Source organism: Helianthus annuus, chromosome 13 (assembly GCF_002127325.2).
Source record: "Helianthus annuus cultivar XRQ/B chromosome 13, HanXRQr2.0-SUNRISE, whole genome shotgun sequence".
In the NCBI taxonomy this organism is placed as follows: domain Eukaryota; kingdom Viridiplantae; phylum Streptophyta; class Magnoliopsida; order Asterales; family Asteraceae; genus Helianthus; species Helianthus annuus.
In genome coordinates, this window is record NC_035445.2 from 143,394,268 (window position 1) to 143,417,186 (window position 22,919).

At 38.6% G+C, this 22,919-nt stretch overlaps 1 non-coding gene across 1 annotated transcript; it reads left to right on the forward strand.

The window, feature by feature from the left end:
- The first annotated feature begins 15,293 nt into the window (after window positions 1-15,293).
- LOC118486061 lies at window positions 15,294-15,400 on the forward strand. The gene has a single exon (XR_004877917.1). It is a non-coding gene; the product is annotated as a small nucleolar RNA R71 (small nucleolar RNA).
- The last annotated feature ends 7,519 nt before the right edge of the window (window positions 15,401-22,919 follow it).

The window sequence follows — 22,919 nt, forward strand, 5'->3', positions numbered from 1 at the left end:
TCTCAAAACATAAGCACATAAAACAGGTAAAGCACACAAAAACACATAAAATCAACGAATCATCGGAATCGACACACATAAAATCAGGGGATAGATTGTCTACGGCTACTAGACGTCGACTAGCCAAGGCAATTCAACTATTCACAGTGGACTTGTCATCACTTTTGGCTCTAGGAGTCGTGTTTCTGCCTCGATTCGCGGGCATTCCACACATATTTCCTAGGTCATACTTGTGAGTTCAGGTCGTTGGAGTCCGTCGAATGCTTTGGTGGGATGAAATAATGTTCGGAACAGGCTGCCAAGGTTAGGGTTTCACCCCTGGCTTAGCAATCTCTTCCTTATTTTTAGAAAGATTGAGGAATGTGGGCAGATTGTTACGTCAAGAGTTTGGGGTTTTCACACCTATTCCCGACGAATAATCTCCTCATTATTGAAAAATAGATAAAATTAGCATAAGCCAGGCAATGTGGTCGGGAGTTTGCGGTTTTCACACCTATTCCTGACCAAATCGCCTAACCTAAGTTGGAATTTCAAGTGCAGTGATAGTGAAGAATTGCAGAATAAAGCACATAAACTTGGTCTGCTGGTTCCTAACTATAGTCTAGGTCTCTAAGACAGCGACCCGTACTAGGTCGTGTCTAACTTAATTCCCTATAGTTATGGCTCTGATACCAATCTGTCACACCCCAACCGATGGCGGAATCATCGGGGCGCGGCACTGAGCGAAACAGATTGTTCAGAAGTTTCCATAACAACTATTTATATAATCCAGTTAAAGATACGTCCCATACCGTATCCCGAATAAACAAACATATTATTACAGATAACAACTAAACAAGTAATTCTGTTCCGACAACTCAGATTCAAATATTATTACAGCAATTGTTTATCTGCTTCTAGACCCCTATTCTGTTGACTTTCTGGCTGTAATGCCAGAGGACAAGATCTACAGACAACTATGCCTTAGACGCTTGTTCTTGGCAGACAACTATTTGTTGGGGGCTTCTAGAAACTTATTCAAGCCTCGCTTTCCTAGCAAGTAAGCATCCTAATTACTTGTCACATACGTTAAAATAAAGTCAATACATAAAATGTAAAGGTGAGCATACAAGTTTGATAATAGCATATAGAGTTCGAATAGTTTACGCATAACCAGGCACGTACACAGAGGAAAACGAAGCATGTTAATTATCGACATGGGACCATCGATACCAACGACTGCGGGTTGACCGTCCGAGACGGTTCGCAATACATGATTACCACCGTAATCCATGCAAGTAATTGTCCTTAACAACCCCCGTGTGAACGGGTGCTGAGTCCAAACTATAGTACTATGTTGCTAAGGCAGGTAGATAGCACTCCACGTGTAAACATAATAAACAACATTCATTTAGTCAAGTAGCACATGCAATCGGTTAGCGTTCAAATAGTTTGTGTTTGATTGTGATTTGATAGGCAATGTATGTAACACCCAAAAGTGCTAAAAGCAAAAAGGGATCGAGTATACTCACAGTGATTGGTTATGGATTGAAGGGAGTGCTTAGAGTAGGGTTAGCCTGAATAGTTCGATAGCACACAATGAGCAACGTGGAAAATAAGACAAGTGTGAAAGGATCGAATAGGCTGGTCGATCGAACAGCAGGTTCGATCGAACGGGCTGTTCGGTCTGCTGGTATACCCGGTTGGACAGTCCTGTTCGATCGGCCGGTAGGCTCGATCGGCTGGGCCATTCGAGTGGATTGTTTCTTCCTCTGGTGTGTTTGTGTTAGAGGATTTGAACTTTTGAAGTTTTCGTTGCAACATTTGAGAACACTGAAGTGTTCCTACCTTTCAAGTCGGTCTGTCGATCGAACGGTCTGTTCGATCGGCTAGCTCACTCGATCGGCTAGAAACTTCGGAACTAGTCCTCAACTGAATGTCACTCGATCGAACAGTCTGTTCGATCGGCTGGCATTCCTTACTACGAACGAGTTGTGAAAACGGTTAAGTGTTGAAGCATAGTATCTCATGATCCGAACAGTAATGTTTACAATCGAGTAGCGCATTCGATCGAACATCACCTCGTCAATAACATACTTCATAAACTTGAAGAGTGTGGGACCATGTGCTAGCCGATCGGCTGGCCCGGCCGATCGGCTGGTATAATCGATCGGCTGGGCTGTTTGTTCGAACAGCCTAGCCGTTCGGCCAGCATCTCTGACCTGGTCGGCCTTTCGTCTAACACTTGGCTGTTGTTTTGATATGATTTTGAGGTGTTTTGACAACGAGTTGAACCATAGTACACGGGTCCTTACTTGTGCCACTGGTTCGGACAGGAATCACCCAAGTCCGGACAGTGAACTGTTCGGAACGCCGGTTTAACGTTTACCCGAAATCGATGAACCTCATAGGTAGAATCCGAATCTTGAACCTCTAAACTTGTTAGAATGATCAGTTTGTCGGTTCAAGTTTCGTTCTTACCGGTTGTAAGGCATTGAGTGTAAAAGAGTTGAAAGAAAATCGGGAAAATCCTTCTTTCAATCCTTTTCACCGTGTGATATGTTAAGATTCTTGCGAATCTTAGTTTGTTTATGTGGAAATCGGTTAGATCCAAGCCATTCATGGTTGAATGGTGCCAAAAACATGATGTTCTTGAAGAACACCATGATGACATCACCCAAGAACCCCTAGATCTTGATGATTTCACGGTTGAAATCCAAGTTTGAAAGATAGAAAGGTGTAGAATCGTGTAATGAACAAGAACGTACAAGATTTGGAGTAGAAACTTACCGGATTGGAGAAAAATCTGAGAAAAGGTGAAGAATAGGAGCTGGCCGGTCAGAGCTTTCCAAAAGTAGAAAGAGTGACAATGACAACCCTATTTATAGGCTTCCAAAAGGGGAAAGGTTCCAGCCGATCGGCCAGGAGCTCTGATCGAGCAGGCTGTCCGATCGGCTAGGAAGTTGCTAGCCGATCGGCTGGCCTGTTCGATCAGGATGCTTCCTGTTCGATTGGCTCAACCTTTTGAGCGTTTCGCGACGATTTGTGACGTTTCGATTTCAATGGACGATGATACGAATACGGTAGAGTTCCTAATCAAATCACTTTTAATCCCAACCACTATATCTAACATACAATCATCTATAGGCCACGTTTCGATGTCGGTTTCGATTGAGTTTGATTGCTTTTCGAGTTTCGATTGATTCGCTTGAATACCACACCATTCATATAAGTAAACACGCACAAATAACACATAAGGCGCACACACACGTATAACAAAAACCAAAGTTCGCATAGTTCGAGTCTCGAGTTTGATTGGTTGATTGATTACTTGATTATAGATTGATTAACTTTATCGCATTGTTAGTTCCTACTATTCACAGTCGTAAATCAGTCGTATTGATAAAGCATTCGATTACTTCGATTCTTTCTGATTACAACACTTATTCCACAGAATACAACTAAAACATAAAATCGACTATCTACAGTCAAAGTTGACTTGGACTTTGACATTCAAAACACGGGGTGTTACAAAGGACACAAGAGCTTTTAGTACCAGTTTATCCTCAACCTCTAATCAAATCAAAAAGTTAGAAAAAGATTTTAAACTAAGAAAATAAAACTAACTAAAATGCTAAAAAATAAAATAAAATAAAAACAGATAGATAAGATGAATCACTTGGATCCGACTCGTGTGTTAGTGTAACCTTTGATTATTTTCGCACTTTTGCACTTGTTTAAGAGGTTATCTTAGTTATTGTAGTAGGCCCCTCTTAAGAACGTGACGTTACCCTCAACCCAGTAGTTTGAGTCAGCAAGGATACAATCCTAAAGGGTCGGATTATTGAAAGATAATTAATTAAGTTATTAATGCATAATGTGGTAGGCCCCTCTTTTGAAGGTGACGTTACCCTCAACAAGCAGTCTGAGTCAGTAGGGATACAGTCCTAAGTAGTTGGGTTAAAGTTTTAATATTAGTTTAACTTATGAGGGGGTCAAAGAGTTTGGACCCCGCCATCCAATACCTTTGGGTATTGAAGGAGGTCCTACTAAATTTGACCCAGGTCCTTTGCAGGATCTATACACTGAACAATGGCAAGACTCTTACCAAACCTTCCCTTAACCCCCGACCAGGTAGCCAACATACCTCCATATAGACCGTGGATATATGAATGGTGAAAATCTTTTATTTTATATAGACAGTAAAATAATACCAAGACACCACGGACAAACGATAAGGAAGAATCACCTTCAACATAAGAAACTAGTAATTAAAGTCATTAATACAAAACCAATTAAAAAGTGCAAAAGGTTAAAAATAAAAGTATTACTCTAAACACTTGTCTTCACCAAGTGATGTAAGAGACTTAGGCAAACATGGCCTTTGATTGTCAAGAACTCTTACGATCAATCTTGGATCCCGAGATGACTCACACACTCTATGATGGACAATGGATGATGGTGTTGTGATGGTGGTGGGTGGTGGGTGAAGTGTGAGAGAGGTGGTGTGCCAAAGGATGAGTTGAAATGGCTCCAAGCACTCCTATTTATAGGCTGAACAGAAGCTCGGGCACGGCCCTGTGCCCGCTGGGCACGGCCCCGTGTCCATCTGACACTCTCTCTATTCATTAATTATAATTCGCAATTATAATAAATGCGCCTACAGCAACTTGACCACGCCCCCGTGTCCGCTGGGCACGGCCCCGTGGTGGGCAGTAGAAGCTTTTATAGGTTTGTCTTTTCTGCTGCTTCTTGGGCACGGCCCCGTGCTCGCTGAGCACGGGCCGTGTTCAGTCTTCTGATTTCTTTGTTTTGCTTGGGAAGATGCTGTCGGGGGGGGGGGGGGGTCGGCATATTACTTTTTGTAGGATCGGACTTCGACCTAAACGAGTCGTTCGGAAGAGCTCAAATCCGTTTCAGCGGCGGAAACAAAGAAACGGACGTATACACAGCTTGTATCACACTTTAATCCTCTTGTATATTAATATTACAGCGTTTACAATAAGAGGAAATACCGGCAGCACCTCGGTATCAATTCTGAACTCCGTTACAAATGACATGAACAATGACACTATATATAGAAGCTGTGAACCGCTCTAAAGACATTGACATAAACGCGGTTCAGCACCTAATGCCGTAAAGGCGGTTCCCATGTGACCGAATAAGCGGTTCAGCTCATAGTTGACGTATAAGCGATTCCGATCTGACATGATGACATAAAGGCGGTCCACATGTTACTGAAAAGCGGTTCCACATGGTGATAAACCATATAAGCGATCCTCATCATCTAATCTTTCCTATTGACTTTTGACAACACATGAACCCTTTTCATTGGGCCTTGGATTGGCAACCTCCCATTGGACCTCATGTTGGTCCAATCAACATAAAGCTCAACTTTGACATTATGTCTTTTGTGAACATATAAGACTTGTTGAATCATGATATAAACGGCTAGCATTGTTTTGTGAAATCATGACATCACTTGTGATGTCACTTGGATGATGTCACTCGTGATGTCATGGCTGACCGGATCCGCATCACAATCAGAACTCGACATTAGACGTAGTCGACAGATGACTGCACCAACAGACTCCCCCTCAGATGTTGACGAGTCTAAAGTGTCGAGTCTTCAACGACTTCAGTCTTTCTCACAGTCTTTGGACTTCTCTCTCTATCTTCAGAATCTTCAGGCTCCCCCTTTCGTCAAGCTTCCGTGCTTTTGGGATCGACACCTGGCTTTGCGTATCAACAGATTGAATGTTGACAGAATCTTCAGTGAGAGTCTTCAACATGACATTCTCGGATATAGTTCGGTCTTCTTCAAGAATTCTGCCTGGATCTAACTTTCTTTGGCTATAACCTTCATCAGACTCCCCCTATCACTCTGCTAGGATAGTTGTCTGGGATTTTGTTACCACCATCGAAATTATCTCCTGGCTTCTCTCTGTTCAGCTCATTATCTGCATCATCTCAAACACTCTATCACAAACAAATAAAGTTGTGATTCAACTTAATGAATCAACAAATCATTTGAGAATTTTTACAATTTAAACACTGATCACAAATTTGAAACATTTCAATTACTGATTCAACCTAATGAATCATTTTAAACATTTCAAATGTCTTAACCAACCTGTATGTTCATCAAGTTTAGCCTTTGAGATTTGAATGTCAGCTTTTCACCATCAGTTGTCGAAAATCTTTTTGGATTTTTGAAAATATGAAACATAAATGCAAAACAGAAATTTAAATGCAAAACAAACATATTTTTGTGAGTTTGTGCAAGAGGATCATATCAGTTTTTGAGACATAACACAAGCACCGTTAAGCTTTTAATCGTTTTAAGTTCTAAACGATTCACGTAGATTGACGATATAATTGTCCTCTTAAATTTCCATACAATTTTCAATCTATTCAGGATACTATTTAGGTATTTTATGAACTTAGTTCAATTCATGTGTCCCACCTCTTGAATATACTCCCGTATCCAGAATCCCAATATTCAGTCTTACAGGTATGAACACTACAACGATGTCTGTATATAAATTAGGGGAAAGATGCGAGAACTGAGGGATCTCAGGTCAGAACTTCCGTTCAGCAGAGAGATATCAGCTTCGACTTAGTAGTGTGTCCCCTTTAGAGGATCTTTTCAGCTACAACAGATGATTATCAATTTTATTGTCTAATCAACTGAGGGCTTTATGCTATATTTCAAGCATTTTGTGGAAAGTATTAGCCAAGGACTAGGTCAGAACTACCGTTCAGCAGAAGTCCCGGAATAATACCCCAGACATCATAGAGTATAAACACCTAGTATATCAGAATACGAGACCTTTCAAACGAGATTTCAGGGGTTACCTATATATCCAAGTAGTGTTCCCCACAAATTTCACAAGTTTGAAATTTTAGGTTTATATCCCGAATAAATCTACTAAATGTACAAAAACCTATCGTCACATCATCAGTGAGACCGTTTATCACATTTACATTACATTTCTTTAGCATGATGTGATAGTCCACTGATTTACTATCATTTCCTCTTTTTCACAACAAAACTCATTTTTGACTTTTTCAATGTTTTTGACATTTTCAAATTTTCTAATTTTTTTTTAAAATTTTTCTCCCCCTAAAATCAAAATATGTTTCAATTTTGATTTTCTGGGAAAATTTGAAACAAACTGTACAAAATTGACAACCTGATGAGAATCACTTCAATTCTCTATCCACCTGGCATAAACAATCAGAACTCCCCCTCACAACAAACTATTTTCCCATTGTGATTTCAAAACACTTAAGTTTGTTTTAATCAAAATGGCTTTTCCGGAAAACTTAGTTTGTTTACCAAACATAACATTTTAGGTACGGGGTTACTTCATCATCTTGTTTTCTACACAAAAGTAGGAAAATCCAAATACAAGTTAATGTCCTTGATTTACCATATGCAGTCCAGAATCCTCTGTACCACTTGTAAAACATTCACAAACACAACCAAACCTCTTTACCGTTTGCATGATTGACGTTACCGAATAAAATTCAAGAAAGATGCCGATTCATGATCCACGATACCATCTTGGGATCTCCGGCAATTCCTGCAAAATCTTCAATCACAGATTTAAAAAGATGCCGATTCATGCTCCACGCTTACAAACCTGGGAGCTCCGGCAAGTCAGGTTTTTTCTTTCTATTTGAAAAGTTTCACCCAAGCCTGACCAGCCTTGGGTGATTTTGAATTCTTGTTCAACAATGGTGGAAAATTTTTCTCATCCATTGTTAAACTAGAATTCTTGACCTTTACCTCAACACATGGCTCCTCTGGCTTTACCATTCCAGAATCATTGCCTGAATGTGGCTTGTCTGACTTTAATGAGTCAGATTCATTGCCGACATGTGGCTCCTTTGTTTTTGAAGAAACAAATTCATCGCCAGGAAGTGAAAACTTCACTTTCTTCTTTTTCTTATCCTCTTTTGTCCCCAAATTTGTATCTAATGAATTCTTTTTGCTTGACTTTGCATCCGAGGGAGTTGATTCATCAGAACTTATATTCTTTCCAACGGATGAACCCGAGGACAAAATCTTTTCGAGATATTCTCTCGCTTTCTTTCTCTTTTTCCTCAGTCGATCTTTCTGCCCCTGAGAAAGCTTCATTTTTGTTTCTTGAACTTTAGATTCTTTGACCTTCGGTTCTTTGACGTTTCGACCCGAAGCTTTCAATTCTTTGGGCTTGACAATGACTGATTTCTTCTTTGCCATTTTCTGAGAATTGACCCTCAATCTTTCATGCGATCTCTTTGGGCAGTCTCTGGCAATGTGACCTTTGATATTGCAATTGTAGCACCTCCTGGTCTCATAACTCCAGTATTGGCAGTTAACAGCAATATGCCCCTGATATCCGCAGCTGTAGCACACCCTGTTATCATACCAGTTACCACCTTTTTCACACCAAATGCTCAGATCATAGCATTGTCTGGCTTGGTGATATTCCTTCCTCAAATGTGCTGGTTTTGACGCTTTTGCACTGTGGTTTGTTCTGCACACAACAAATTTTGAATTTTCATTTTCAATTTTTTGTAATTTTTTCTTTTGATTGGATGATCGTACTGATGAGTTTTTTCTTTCATTTTTAAAGTTTTGATTCTGTTTTACAATCTTCTTCACAGGTTTTTGCTTAGAGCATTCACCTTTTTCAGTTGATTGCAGAACAGTTTTCTGAAATTTTTCTTTCAACTTTAAAAACAATTTTTGTTTTTCTTTCTTAACATTTTCATCATCAGACTCCGTCACAGACTCATCTGCTAAATAAAATTTCTCATTTTCCTCATCAGTTTTATCATCACAATCTTTGACTTTGACTTTGTCAACGTTTGTAGCCTTTTCACTCATCGGAACTGAATTGATCGGTTTTGGACAAGGAATATTCAACTTGTCAGATTTAGTCGCAAAACTGATCAATTTCTTCTCAAGTTTATCTATCTTGGTCCTGGAATTCTTAGCTTCTTCCTCAAGCTGAGATATTCTCTCAAGATGAGACTTGATGGAATTGTCATTCTCAACCTTCAAACTTTCAAGAACAGACTTTTCATTTATCAAAATTTTGATCTGTTCCTGAAATTTTGATTCATTGGCTTTTAGATTCTTGTTTTCAAGCTTTATCCAGAAATCCTCATCTTCTGACGATTTCTTTTTGCTTTCAAGCTCTTTCACTAACTCTTTGATTCTCTTTTGAGCGCTTTCACCTTCTTTTTCAAGTTCGACAATCTTCTGAAGATGGGAATTTATCATCTTTTGTTTTTCAATGTTGTTTTTACTAAACACATTTTTCCCATCTTCAAGAATTTTCACTTGCCCCTCACATTCTTGATTTTTCAAAGTCAAACTGTTAAAATCAACCAACAGTTTGTCATTTTCGGCTTTCAACTTCTCACAATCTTTTTCCAGAGAAAGAATCTGGTTTTCAGCAACGTGCTTCTCGTCTTTCAACTTTTTGACTTCAAATGCCAAACCTTCTATGTCTCTCACAAGTTTGTCATTGTCAGTCTTAAAGTTATCGCATGTTGAGCACATTGTTTCATTCTTCACCGATTCTTCAGCTTTTGAAGTTTCTTCTTCCTTTGCTATCAATGTACCTGCACAAAACAATGTAACGAAATCAAAAGGATTTCCATTATTATCAATATAACAACCTCGTTTGAAATCGTATTTTAGCACATGTTTTGCCCTGATACATTTAGTAACCCTTTGGTGCATCTCTTCAATCACATCTGAACTTAGATCTAGCACATTATATTCCAAAACCTTGATCAAATCTTTCTTCTTCTTTCTAACTTCAAGTTCATGAGTTTGAAGTTTGCTGATGAATTGATTTAGAGGTAATTTTGAAAAATTTGAGTTCTCCTTTAAATTCTTCAAACATTCACCCCATTCAATCGGTAATGCATCTGCAAACTTCTCCAATTTTTCAACATTTGACGGGTATATCTCATGATCTTTCATATAACTCAATAAAACACTATATCTGTCTTTAAGATCATCCAACGTTTCGTCTTTCAGACACACGAAATATTTGAACCTTTTTGCCCATCCATCTTTGCTCACTTTTCTATAACCCTCATCTAGAAATCCGTGATGCCAATCATTAAATCTTTCGAAATAATAGTTCTCCTATTCATCAAACACCATTGCTATTTTTCGCAAAAACAAACCCGACACGTGTTTTCCTTCAAATGGCTGCACCTCCAGTAATCTTGATTGGGTCTTTGTATAAGTGGGGTAGTGAAATGGGCTTCAGTGATTGGCCCACAAAGGTTTAATGGGGCGGTGGGCTGAGAATTGGTTGTAAGATTTACTAAGTTTTATCAAAAGCTTTTAGAGGACCGTTTGGGCGGCACAACAAACAAAATCACATGGATAGTATATTAATGGGTTGGGCGGTGGAACAAGATGGGTGATGCCGTGTAGACAGTTTAAAGGACCAAATATCTTTATGACAACATTGATTATTGAGCTGTAATGGTGGCAGACAACTTTATTACTCAATGAAATATTATAGGACCAATGATGTATAGTGGACTGTTATGATTGTTTTTATTTATATGATCACCTCATTAAACATATCACACAATACGATAATGTTTTCAAACAATGTTCATTTTTTCAATGTCACTATAAGCAGTCCGTATAACTGGCCATAAGAGCGGTTCACAGGTTAACTCTTTCGAGCGGTTCAAGGACGAAATTTTCGAGCGGTTCCAGACAGAGTTTTCGAGCGGTTCCAGACAGAATTTTCGAGCGGTTCCAGACGTGATGTCAGCAAACACGAACCGCTTTTTAAGCAAAAATTCAATTTTAATCAAATTTAAGCCGAATTAAGGTCTGAAAATTTCCAGGTTTTGTTAAAACATGATTCCGCACATATTGTGAGAATTTGGAGCGATTTTGACTGTAAAAAGTTGCGTTTTTCGAAAAAAAAGGTGTAGAAGCAGAAAAATGATGAGAAACGAGCTGTATATGCGAGATCTCCTCCTCCTTGGCTCTGATACCAATTGTAGGATCGGACTTCGACCTAAACGAGTCGTTCGGAAGAGCTCAAATCCGTTTCAGCGGCGGAAACAAAGAAACGGACGTATACACAGCTTGTATCACACTTTAATCCTCTTGTATATTAATATTACAGCGTTTACAATAAGAGGAAATACCGGTAGCACCTCGGTATCAATTCTGAACTCCGTTACAAATGACATGAACAATGAGACTATATATAGAAGCTGTGAACCGCTCTAAAGACATTGACATAAACGCGGTTCAGCACCTAATGCCGTAAAGGCGGTTCCCATGTGACCGAATAAGCGGTTCAGCTCATAGTTGACGTATAAGCGATTCCGATCTGACATGATGACATAAAGGCGGTCCACATGTTACTGAAAAGCGGTTCCACATGGTGATAAACTATATAAGCGATCCTCATCATCTAATCTTTCCTATTGACTTTTGACAACACATGAACCCTTTTCATTGGGCCTTGGATTGGCAACCTCCCATTGGACCTCATGTTGGTCCAATCAACATAAAGCTCAACTTTGACATTGTCTTTTGTGAACATATAAGACTTGTTGAATCATGATATAAACGGCTAGCATTGTTTTGTGAAATCATGACATCACTTGTGATGTCACTTGGATGATGTCACTCGTGATGTCATGGCTGACCGGATCCGCATCACAATCAGAACTCGACATTAGACGTAGTCGACAGATGACTGCACCAACACTTTTGTTCCTTTTCTTGTATTTATGTTAGATTTTGCTGTCTTTTTGCTTCTTTTGTTATTTTGAGCTCATTTAATCTTGAAAATACAAAATGAAGACAAAAGCACACTTTTTCCAACATTAGTACTAAAAAGAGTTAGTTTTAAGCCATTATTGATGTAATTTATATGTTGCATTTTGTGCACATCATATACCCCCACACTTGAATCTTTGCTTGTCCTCAAGCAAAACTCTTTATAATGTGGCTTTATTCACTCCCAAATGGAATGGGTAGCAGAGAAGGTTTTTGGGCTTGTTATAGAGTGTTGGGATTTTCCAAGATCGTTTTTAGGTTTTATTTTTATTTATTTACAATCCTATTCGTCATGATTTATTAAAAACATTTCATAAGATAAATTATTTATTAGGGCATAACATACCTTTTTAAAATTCCATTTATATACAAGTTCACATACCTCACGGGAGAAATCACTCACACTCGGCCGAATGTGTATTTTTAGTGAATCTCTCGAGAGCGGCATGGAACTTACTCCTACCATAAGCTTGCCAAGCAATCAATCCTCCTCCTTTTTAACTTTATACCTTTGTAAATATCAAGAGGACTTTTTGGGTGATGGGTTAGGCTTGGGCTAAAGGTGGGTGCTTGGGTTAGTGGTTAGTAGAAAAGGGCGAAAGGCGTAAAAAGCGTCGGTTTTCGTAAAACATTTTGTTTTTGTGACTTTTTATTTTTAATGAAGTATTTATTCAAACAAGCCTTTGTTTGAGGAGCTTTGTTTGTTTATTTTCAACTTCATCATCATTACTAAAATAAAGGGTTAAAATGAAAAAGGGGTTTTGGTGGGTAAAAGGATTTTAGGTTAAGAAATGAAAAGGTTTAGGCTCAAAGGGGTTAACTAGGGGGAATTTTTGGGTAGGTGAAAAAAATGAAAATAATGGTGTTGAAAGAAAAGGGTTAGTCCTAATGCCTCCATAATTTACTTACTTGGGTTTAAGTTGGTAAGGACCGGGAATGCATTGTTGTGGCAAGTTCTAGAGTCGTACGAACCAAGCGGCTATTCACACAAGAAACGAAAAATGAGCATTTAGTGTAAAGATACATATTTGTATGCTCGATAAAGGCTCAAAACTCACTTTTGTGGGAATGGGTTTTATGTGATCAAGTATATATAATCAAATTTTAACTAAGCTTGTCATGCCGTTTCATAATTTTCTTATGTTGGTTCTTTTTATCACGACGCTATCGGTTGTAAACTTGTAAAAATATAACCTTGTTAGAACTTGAATTCCCAACTTAAACTTAGACAAGTAAAAAAAATGAGTGATTAGCGGTTCCAATAGAGTTTTGCGTAAGGCTTGTTATTAGGACTTGCAAAATTCAAGGTTTTAGCATCCCCCCCACACTTAAATTACACATTGTCCTCAATGTGTCCCAAAAATAAGTTTTTAGGTTGATTGAATGTGTAAAATGGTGTTAAAAGCAAAATTTTATGTTACTGGCAGTCTGGACACGGCCCCGTGGTGACCGGGCACGACCCCGTGTTTAGGTGCCAGTAACAAAAATTAAAGAAAAGAAACAGAAGCCTGGACACGGGGGCGTGTTCAGCGAACACGGCCCGTGTCCAGTTACCTGAACTGGGCAATTTTCTGCAGGATGTGCAGCACGGGGCCGTGTTGGCTGGACACAGCCCGTGCTAAGCTTACGGTAATCAAGAAATTGTGTCGGATAACCCTGTTTTCGTGCATGGGGCTATGTTTCTCGTTTCCCTTGTTATCCTTGACCATCCCGAGTGTATTTTATTTCTGCAAATTAAAACTAAAAGATTAAACTAAACTAAGGATAGTTCCGCGGAATGCCTCTATGGTGCGCCACGTTTATAAGGGTCCTTGGCTAGACCCAAGGTGAGGTTATATGTTTTCCGAGCGGGATGTTTTGCATCCCATGTTGCACCGTCGGAGAGCAACATCCAAACTCTAATCAATAACCTTCATGTAATTGACCGGGTCATCGTCCTCTATTCTCTTCCCAACCCCGAACTTCACTTCATTATCCCCATATTTTAAAGTGAGTGTTCCGTCATTCATGTCTACCACTGCTTGTGCGGTGGCTAGAAATGGCCTCCCTAGTATGAGGGGGACTTTGGTGTCTTCTTCCATATCAAGTATGACAAAGTCGGCCGGGTAGACGAAATTGTCGACTTTGACGAGTAGATTTTCAGCGACACCTTGCGGGAATTTGACGGATCGATCAGCAAGTTGTATACTCATCTTTGTAGGACTCGTTTTTTCCAGGCCGAGTCGTTTGAACATTGATGCGGGCATGAGGTTAATGCTAGCCCCAAGGTCGGGTAGTGCATTACGAACGGGGGAGTCCCCGATCGAGCAAGGAATTGTGAAGCTTCAGGGATCAGTTTTCTTTTGGGGGAGTCTGTTGAGTATGAGGGCGGAGCATTCTTCGCCTAAGTTAACTAATTGCAATGATTCAATTTTCCTTTTATGAGTGAGGAAGTCTCTCATGAATTTTGAGTATTTAGGCATTTGGGTTAGGACGTCAATGAAAGGAATGTTGACATGCAATTGTTTTAGTAGACTTTCGAATTTTGCGAATTGCTCATTGGTCTTTTGACGGATTAACCTACCGGGGTACGGAACCGGAGGAGCCTTGGTGGGCTCTGGTGATGGAGGAGTAACCTTCTCTTGTTGGGGCGGTGTTGCAATCTCATCAGTAGGTGGTAGGTGGTGGGCCTTCCGCGGGACCCACGGTATGGTTCCGTAGTGTGATGAGATGAACTTGTGCCTTTGGATTTGTTTCGGTATTACTTGGTAACGCGCCTTGCGGTCTCTCGGAGAAATTTTGGGCTAGTTGATTTATTTGTTTTTCGATGTTTTGTATAGTAGCTTGTTGATTTCTAAAATTTGATTTTAATTGTAGAAACCTATCTGAGTTTTTCTTTTCAGTGTCGGAGATGAGGCGAGATATAGTATCTTCAAGCCTTTCTCGTCCACCTTGTTGTTGAGGGAAATTTTGTGACTCATTTCTTGGTTGTTGAAAGTTTTTTCTTTGATTTATGCTTTGTTGGTTACTACTATTGTCGGGTTCTCTCCAACCAAGGTTAGGGTGGTTGCGCCATCCTTGGTTGTAGGTGCCCGTTGGAGCACCCGACGGCCTAGGTCTATTATCAATGTAGTTTACCGAATCTGGTTGATCATCTGTTTTTTTCATACAACTCCAATTTTCATGTGGCCCACCACACCCTTCACAAGCCATAACCGAGACTGTTTTTATCATCTCTAACTTTCTGATTTTAAAAGAAAGGGCCTCGATTTGGGCTTGTAAAGAGGTGCTTTCATCAACCTTATGGGCGCCCGGGGCAATAGATTTATTACCTCAGGGAGTGTGCCACTGGAAATTGGTTTGAGCAATTTCCTCAATTTGATTATATATTTCATGCGGGCGGCGATTACCTAAAATTCCCCCGGGGCTAGAGTCAAGTGTTTGTCTTGTGTGTGGCAACAACCCATTATAGAAAGTGGATACTTGTTGCCATATCGCAAGACCGTGATGAGGACACTTTCGCAATAGCTCCTTGAACCTTTCCCAAGTTTCATATAAGGATTCCCCGTCCTCTTGTGAATATGTATTAATTTCAGTCATTAATTTAGCAGTTTTAGCGAGAGGGAAATACTTATATAGAAATTTTTGGGCTAGTTCATCCTAGGTGTTTACTGATCCAGCTGGGAGGGTGTTAAGCCAAGCTTTTGCTCGGTCTTTTAGTGAAAAAGGAAACATTCGGAGGCGAATGGCGTCATTTGATGCTCCATTGATCTGAAAGGTATCACATAATTCTAAGAAATTAGTAATATATAGATGGGGATCCTCGTCCGCAAGCCCATGGAAGGTTGCAAAGTTTTGAAGCATCTGTATCACATGTGGCCGAAGTTCGAAGTTGTTGGCTTCGACATTCGGTGCATTGATAGCGGCGCCGAGATTACCCACGGTGGGTCGTAGATAATCCATGAGGGTACGTTGGTCCGCCATTGGAAGTGGGTTCCCCGAAACCTTCTCTTGGTTTTTAGCTTTTAATCTTTTTCTGAGAAAGCGTTCGGGTTCTTCTAGAGGTTCTTTTATGTCTTTATTAGAACTGGAGCTCATACACTACGTAGAAGTGGTGTCTGGTTCCAAGTCCTGCAACAAAAACAGAAAAGAATGTTGGTCAGAAAGTTCACCATGGCCCCGTGCTCAGTGAACACGGCCCGTGGTCAGAGTTACAGTGATTGTTTTCCGGATCCTTGTTACTGTAGAGTTGGACACGGCCCCGTGTTGCACCGACACGGCCCCGTGTTGCACCGACACGGCCCCGTGGTCAGCCTTCTGTAACTCGGAAAACAAAAAACTGCCAGTAACACTGCTGGGCACAGCCCGTGTCCGACCAGGCACGGCCCGTGCTGAGCTCTTCAGAAGCTGAAAAATTAAGAAAATCCTAAAAAAAATAAAAAGAAAATAAAAAAAATGATTAGGCCGTTGATTCCTAACTTTCTTAAAATCCTTGTGTCCCCGGCAACGGCGCCAAAAACTTGATGTGCGTGAAGTGTGTATATATTTTAGGTATATATTTTAAGCCATTTTTACACTTTTTAGCCAAGTTTTAAATTTATAAAACACGATATTTACTAACACTAAACACATATATGGGTGAGTGCACCCATCGTTGACGTAGTATAGTGTTGGTAAGATACCGAGGTCGTCCAAGGACACAAGAGCTTTTAGTACCAGTTTATCCTCAACGTCTAATCAAATCAAAATGTTAGAAAAAGATTTTAAACTAAGAAAATAAAACTAACTAAAATGCTGAAAAATAAAATAAAATAAAATAAAAACAGATAGACAAGATGAATCACTTGGATCCGACTCGTGTGTTAGTGTAACCTTTGATTATTTTCGCACTTTTGCACTTGTTTAAGAGATTATCTTAGTTATTGTAGTAGGCCCCTCTTTTGAAGGTGACGTTACCCTCAACCCAGTAGTTTGAGTCAGCAAGGATACAATCCTAAAGGGTCGTATTATTGAAAGATAATTAATTAAGTTATTAATGCATAATGTGGTATGCCCCTCTTTTGAAGGTGACGTTACCCTCAGCTAAGTAGTCTGAGTCAGCAGAGATGCAGTCCTAAATAGCTGGGTTAAAGTTTTAATAGTAGTTTAACTTATGAGGGGGTCAAAAAGTTTGGACCCCCGCCATCCAATACCTTTTGGGTATTGAAGGAGGTCCTACTAAATTTGACCCAGGTCCTTTGCAGGATCTATACACTGAACAATGGCAAGACTCTTACCAAACCGTTCCCTTAACCCCCGACCAGGTAGCCAACATACCTCCATATAGACCGTGGAGATATGAATGGTGAAAATCTTTTATTGTATATAGACAGTAAAATAATGCCAAGACACCACGGACAAACGATAAGGAAGAATCACCTTCAACATAAGAAACTAGTAATTAAAGTCATTAATACAAAACCAATTAAAAAGTGCAAAAGATTAAAAATAAAAAGTATTAATCTAAACACTTGTCTTCACCAAGTGATGTAAGAGACTTAGGCAAACATGGCCTTTGATTGTCAAGAACTCTTACGATCAATCTTGGATCCCGAGACGACTCACACACTCTATGATGGACAATGGATGATGGTGGTGGATGATGGTGTTGTGATGGTGGTGGGTGGTGGGTGAAGTGTGAGAGAGGTAGTGTACCAAGGGATGAGTTGAAATGGCTCCAAGCACTCCTATTTATAAGCTGAAAAGAAGCTCGGGCACGGCCTCGTGCCCGCTGGGCACGGCACCGTGTCCATTTGACACTCTCTCTCTTCATTAATTGTAATTTGCAATTACAATAAATGCGCCTGCAGCAACTTGACCACGCCCCCGTGTCCGCTGGGCACGGCCCCGTGGTGGGCAGTAGAAGCTTCTATAGGCCGTGTTCAGTCTTCTGATTTCTTTGTTTTGCTTGGGAATATGCTGTCGGGGGGGGGGGGGTCGGCATATTACTTTTGTTCCTTTTCTTGTATTTATGTTAGATTTTGCTGTCTTTTTGCTTCTTTTGTTATTTTGAGCTCATTTAATCCTGAAAATACAAAAGGAAGACAAAAGCACACTTTTTCCAACATTAGTACTAAAAAAGGGTTAGTTTTAAGCCATTATTGATGTAATTTATGTGTTGCATTTTGTGCACATCAATTATATAAGACCTGCACTAATGTGATTATAATATATATATATATATATATATATATATATATATTTTAAAGTAAATAACATGGTTTATGCAAAAATATGAAATCTTGATGATTTGGGTTAGTCATAGTAATGTTCGGTACTAAACTATGCGTTTGAAAACGGTATTTTCGGCTTTTAAAACGATTTTTGCATAACTGATTTGATACCAGTTACAAAATTGTGTTTTTACGATGAATATGGATATTTAAACTTATATTAATTATTCATAGTGTTTGTCTAGTCATACGTAATTTTCGACGCTTAGAAACGTCGACGAAACTTTAAAAATACACATATTTCGACTTGTATGAGATAAATTGTCTAAGTGACTTGTTGCATGATAAAATGTGTTAATTAAGTGTATATGTATGTTTTATAACATATTTACTACTAACATGATAGTAGGATTTAAAATTATGCACGTGTACTATAATAACACGATATTTTTTTCGTCTTCAATATACGTTATTATATATTTTTTATATATTACATTTAAGTTATTATAAAATATTAAATAAATATCTCTATTTATAAACTAATATTTAGATAAATATATAATTTGTAACACTCCGAAAATATTAAAATTTAATATCAATAAATTATCTAAATGGTAATTGATGTGTGTAAAATGCAATATATAAATTACATCAAATGAGGTATAAAACTAACCTTTTTTTAGTATTAATGTTGGAAAAAGTGTGCTTTTTTCTTCCTTTTGTATTTTCATGACTAAATGAGCGCAAATAAACAAAAGAAGCAAAAAATAAAGCTAAATCTAACATAAATACAAGAAAATAAATAAACGTTGCATGCCCAACCCCTCGACAGCATCTTCCCAAGCAAAAACAAGAAATCAGAAGGTTGAACACGCCCCGTGCCCCGCGGACACGGGGGCGTGCTGTGACAACCCTCACCAAAACAGGTATCCGTACAAGTTAATTAATATTTAATTAATGCTTAATTACTGTACTTGCTTACAATTGTGGTTAAACTGCTTCTTGATTTCTGATACGTACATATCCATGCATCATACATTGTTATTGTCACTCCATTTATTACATACAAAACTATAGTGACAAACTTGATGAACCAAAGCACAGTTAGCTCAATGAACGTATAACACAGTAAACATGCTGACATAGCCTGCACTAGACAGACACTGTCTCTGAGGCCAATATGAGCCGGGAATAGATTACTACACTAGTAGGGAGTGTAGGGAGGTGAGGAGTATAAAACTGCGTCACTAGGTGATAGTTATAGTGACCGGATGTGCCTAAAACATGCTTTAACTACAAAATCCTGCACTTTATATAAAAATTCAGCATTTAACATAACTAGTAAAGTGCAAAAACATGGAAAAATAATACTAGACACTTTCCAAAGTGTCGGGAATTTATTGTGTCACTAAAAACACTATTAAAGGAACTTTAAATACTTATTTAGCACTTTAACGGGTTAATATCCAACCGAACAAACGGACTTTACCCGGAACATAAAAATATTGTCAATGACATTGTTTACACTTTTCTGAGCTAGTTAGGGACCCTGAACACCCTAACACACGCTATATTACATAACACACTAATAACCTATTTAAATCCCATCTAAACATAACTAGTACTTAACTATATCATCCCAATCCAACTAAATACCCCCCCCCCCAACTGATCGGTTCCCCAAGGGGACACACTCCACCAATTTTTGATTATTTTATTAATCTATGTCTAAAATCTAGTAAACATATTGTTTGATGGATGATACACCCAATTTGGATTATATATTTGCTTAAAGGTTAACACTTTCATTCATTTCAAACACACCAAAAATTTTGCTCTCTCTTTTCCCTCTTGCTACATTCGGCTGAGATCACAACCATAACCACCATCATCATCAAGTCTTGTTCTTGCTATTTCACATACACACAAAGGTGAAAGGTGACATACAAGGAGGCTCGGTGCTTTCGGAATCTCAAGAACCTCTCTACATTGCTTTTATCCACCTTGTTTTCGCTTTAATTCTTCCCTAGCCACGAGCTAGTAGTAAGTGCTTCTAAACACCCTCTTGATCTTGTTTAAGGTGGTTAATAAGAGATTTAACGGCTAAAACTCAAGAACATACAAGATGAAAACTAAAAGTCTTGAATGAAAGATAAACTAGTTGGTTAAAGAGTAACTAGTGGTGTAAATCTTATGAATCTTGGCTAGTTGTGATTATTTTATGTTGTTAGTTGCTAGTAGTGGAACGGATCGTCATCTAACCATGCTAGATCATGTTCATGAAACTTGAACTAGTGATATGTTAAGCATACAAGTTACAAGATGATGAACTCTTCCACTCACAAAACATGAACTTGTGTAAAAGTGATTTTTCTTGTAAAATGGAGTTCTAAACTAGTAGATCTAAAGATCTACAAGTGGTTTTTCGGAAGAACCAAGTAAAATATACAAGTCTTGTTTAAAAACCAGATCTTGCATAAACTACAAGCTTTTTAGTGAAAAAGCAAGTAAGTAAACACTTGTGTGACAAGAGGATCTAACAAAGAAACATTTTCGTAATTTTTGACTAGAAGTTGTAAAATTTCATATTCTGAAAGAATAATGTTTTCAAGAAACAAATTTTATTTTTAACGACAATAAGATCTACTAAAAATGTTAGGAAGTTACTACATATTTTTACAAGACTTACAAGTTCATGAGTTTGCAATTTATACTTATTCTTGACTAGTTTGATGTTTGAATATTGTATATTGATGATTGGAAAATTAGTTGATTGAACTTTTAAAAAGAAAATGATACGCTAGTAAGCGTGGCCACCTCCAGTTACAGAGGAAACTCTGGCGAATTTTTTTCCAGAAATATAACACTTGGAAATATTTTGTGACCAGTGTTATGAATATATTTTTAACTTGTTTTCCCCAAACAAAATTCGCCATGATTTTTGTTATAAAATAACTAAGTGTCGGAGGTGGATTTTCGTAAATGAAACTTGTTAAATATATTTAGAATATATATTTCATAGCAAAAACGCTTGTGTGATCTTATGATTATTTTGTGAACTATGTATATATTTTTTTTAAAGTAAAATTAATATAACATGAATACACTGAGAAGTAACGACTCCAAAATAATACTGTTGGTGCATGCATCTGTCGACTTCGTCTTGTATCGAGTCTTAGATTAGATTGTATAGATCAGGGCACGTATATCGAGAAAATGTCAAGTTTTATATGTGGTAAAATCTGATTTCGCTCCTGGAGGCTGATTCCGCTCCAAATGGTCATAGTGACATTACGAGCGGAATCACATCTTTCTAATTCCGCACCTATAGTCATGTTGTCATTACGAGCGGAATCAAGTGCCTATATATAGGTCACTTCGAGTGAAATCAAGAAACAGTTCCTTGTATTCCATACCGAAGTGCTGCCGGTGTGAGGTTTGATTGTAAACAACGTCAAATCAATACAATAAGTGTTTTAAGTGAAGATCAAGCTGTTACTAATTCTATTTCTTGTTTTCCGCACCTGAAATAGATCAGAACCTCTCTGAACGACTCGTTTGGGTCAATCGCACGATCCTACAATTGGTATCAGAGCCAGTTGGAGGAGTTCTGCAGTTTACAGCCGAATTTCATTGAAATTTCTCGCTTCTACATCTTCTTTCATCAGTTTAGCAAGTTTTATCGGTCAAAATCAAACCAAATTTTCACAGACTGTTTAAAATTGGACATAGACAAACCCTGGAAAGTTACACATCTAAAATCGGACTAAAATGGACCCCGAGTTGATTCCGCTCGAACCGACCATTCCTGATTTCGCTCGAGAAGTCTGATTTCGCCCCAAAATATTGACTGATTCCACTCTAGGATACTGGTCTTGAGTGATTCCGCTCCAAAATACGTATTGATTCCGCTCCAAGCAACAAATTCTGATTCCGCTCCAGATCAAATTTTTGATTCTGCTCCAGATTGTCAATCTGGTGATTTCGCTCCAAAGCATTGTGTTGATTTCGCTCCAGGTTGCCAAACAAGTAATTCCGCTCCAAAGAGATTGTTCTGATTTCACCCCAAACTGCAATAAGTGATTTCGCTCAAGAGTGTGTGACTTGCTATTTTGCTCAAAAGCTACTGTTTTGAAATACGTGCTATTGAAAATGGATAACGATTTCTACAACGCGTTCGCTACATCTTCAATGACTCCGGCTTCAATTGCTCAGAATATGAATCTAGAAAACGAAACGGGAACTACTCAAAAACCCCTAAGCTAATGAGCATTGAGGAGTATTACGGGTGGAAAGACAGATTCGAAAACTGGGTTCAGGCAAACCATCTTAGATCATGGGAATATATTCTGAAAAAATATGTCTTACCACGTACTGATATGCAAGTTATCAAACAAATCTCAGAATTTAATGATAAAGAACGGGAAATGTATCGAGCTGAAAAGATGATGATAAGTTTGCTTCAACAAGCCATCAAAGAAGACATCTTTGTATTACTACAACACGACAAAACTTCAAAGTCAATATGGGATGCTCTACGTGTTAAGTTTGAGGGTAGTGAGAACATGATTAAGAGTAAGAAGGCATTGCTCAAGAAAGAGTTTGATCTATTCAGTAGTTTACCGAGAGAAGATACGAAGAAGCTGATTGAACGATACTGTCACTTAGTGAGAACAATGTCTATGCTTAGTATAGAAAAGGATCAGGAAGAGTGGGTAGACAAGTTAGCCAATGCCTTACCGTAAAAGGAGTGGGGTACATATTTGATGATCTTGAAGAATACGAGTGTTTATGATGGGTTGACTATTTCTCAATTCATTAAGAAGATTAAGAGTCAGGATCTGGAACAACAAAAGATTGCGAGGATGAACAGTCCAAGTGGTCAACAGGATGTAAAAATGTACTACAAAGGC